This window comes from Sinocyclocheilus rhinocerous, unplaced genomic scaffold, assembly GCF_001515625.1.
Source record: "Sinocyclocheilus rhinocerous isolate Xijiao unplaced genomic scaffold, SAMN03320098_v1.1 scaffold2196, whole genome shotgun sequence".
Lineage (NCBI taxonomy): Eukaryota > Metazoa > Chordata > Actinopteri > Cypriniformes > Cyprinidae > Sinocyclocheilus > Sinocyclocheilus rhinocerous.
The window spans coordinates 232809-235286 of record NW_015656189.1 but is presented as its reverse complement, the minus strand read 5'-3'; the positions used below and the strand labels follow the sequence as shown (position 1 = coordinate 235286).

Below are 2478 nucleotides of genomic sequence, written 5' to 3'. Positions count from 1 at the left end.
TAAAGCTATATCATACACTTGGAAAATTATGAGCTTTATCACGCTCATAGACACTATGGGTGTAACAGGTGAGACAAAATGCAGAAACTTGATTCACTACAATGAGACAATGTTTTAATACTTAAAAAAATTTTCAAATGACAAATAATTTGTCTTTTAATCACAAAAAGTAAAACAATGCACTTGTATTTTGAAATGTTTTAACTAATCTAGGGCTTAAAGCTGCAGTTCGTAACTTTGTGTTCAAAATTTACAAAATTTATATAATAAGAGAGTACACCATGAATCCATTTTCCAAACCGTGTTTTTGGCTTGTCCTGAATCACTACGGTATACCTATAATAAGTGTTTATATTCTGATATAAAGTAACGATGAGGCAATAATAATTGGCCTCAAATAAAGTATCAAAACCAAGTTGGTTTTATTGAACAACTGTTAAATACATAATGTACTATGCCTATATTATAACAAATACCTGCAGAGGGTGCCAGCGGCCTGGTGATGTTTTGTGTATTTCAATGATGTTTAAATCCATTGCAGAGCTTTTTCAATGTGTCGCGCTCGAGACCCAGGCTTCTTTTCCATTCATCAGCTGCGACTCTGCAATTGGATACTAATGCATGTCTCGTGTTTATAAGAGCAAAAACTTCTGATTTGGCTAGTAATGTTAGTTTGGTTGAGAGTGAATGAAAGCTGTGTTCCTCTCATACATTGGTAGGCAAACTCATGAACTCGAACGTGATATCAAGAGTTTTTAAATGTAGGACGACTATCTTTTTTCCCCGCAGCCAAACGCCGCACGCCGGAGATCCGGAACTTTGCGGTTCGGCACGCATGTGATCCGCGGATTAATTGCAAAATTTAACCATAATAGAGTATAAGTTTATAATTTGTTCGTATTTACACAAGCAAGCAAATTTTAAACAATTCCAGAGAGAAAAGGCGAAGGGAACTCTATTCGTTACTCACACGCTGTTCTCTACGCGCACACGCGTTTCAGACGGCGTGCGAACACCGAACTGAATCCTCTTCTGAATCCTCTGAACATACACATAAAATTATGGCAAAATACCCATCTCGACAATCATTCAGGTAAGCGCAGTCAGTTATGTCTCAAGTGAATGAAAACAGCTGAGAAATAAATCGGATGTGATGTGTATCATTATCGGATCTGTGCATCAGGTCTTAAAGGGACAGCGGCCTATAAATACTGCTGTTGTCATTAATGATCATCAAACAACAAAACAGCTGTGATAAAAATCTATATATAATTTATACAGTGAACACTATGCAGTGTTATTTTCCCTAATTATTACATTTCTGTATTTGAATACTACCAACCTTATTTTATTTGTAACATATTCTGTTGTATTTATCTATGCTTGTAATTTGTGTATTTGTTCTTATTTTTACTGGCTGTTCTCTTGTCTCTTTAATCATGTTTAAACTTTCTTAGTTAATCTAGTAGTATTTGCTGTGGTATCAAAGAAGTACTTCGCTTTAAGTAATAAATGGAAAGCAAGTTAAATTTAAATATTTTTCTTTTCATGCTGATCCGAAAAATGATCCGAATGATCCGAACGAATCTGATGTGATCCGAACCGTGAGATTTGTGATCCGTTGAACCACTAGTTTTGGGTAGCAACTGGGAAGGTTTTGTTGTGAAAACCTGGCAACCCTGGTTCTGTTGTTCATAAGCGCCACCTGCTGTTAAACTGTGGATTTACAATTCATTCAGTCTGTCTGCCATATTTTTGCTCAGACCTACGGTGCCCGTGAGGTGACATGGTCGGTTCACTTAGTTTTGTCGTGGCCACGACATAATAACTTGTGGGAACGTGATATGTTGTGGCCACGAGATATTAATTCATGGGAACATCATATTAACTCGTGGGAACGTGATATTATGTCATGGCCACGAGATAATTTTGACGAGGTAACGACATCCTTATGTCGTGGCCTGGTTCACTTAGTTTTGTCGTGGCCACGACATAATAACTCGTGGGAATGTGATAATATGTTGTGGCCACGAGATATTCATTTGAGGGAACTTCATATTAACTCGTGGGAACATGATATTATGTCGTGGCCACGAGATCATTTTGTTGAGGGAACGACATAAATTTCTTGTGGCCACGAGTTTAATGCGTAAACAAACCTGCGTGACCATAGCAACCCGGGATTATCAAAAATAGATTAAAATTTTTTATTAACATTAAACATTTAATTTCATATTTGTATATTATTATTATTATTACATTAACTTATTAGGGCTATATTTTTATATTTATTGTTATATATGCTTATTTCCCCTTTTAATTTGTCTATCGCTTTACCTAGTTAACGTTTTGTATAATTATGCTAGCATTTGCTAGCCTACCATATAGGCCTATTTTGCAAATAACCGCCTGACAAATATGCCAATAAAGTTTTGACTTTATGATTGTATTTATGCCCATGTGTGATGATAAATGAGC

At 36.0% G+C, this 2478-nt stretch overlaps 1 protein-coding gene across 1 annotated transcript in view; it reads right to left on the bottom strand.

The window, feature by feature from the left end:
- Positions 1-2478, bottom strand: part of LOC107719870 (glycosyltransferase-like protein LARGE1) — a 32576-nt gene that overhangs the window by 18319 nt on the left and 11779 nt on the right. The gene's annotated exons all lie outside the window — the stretch shown is intronic.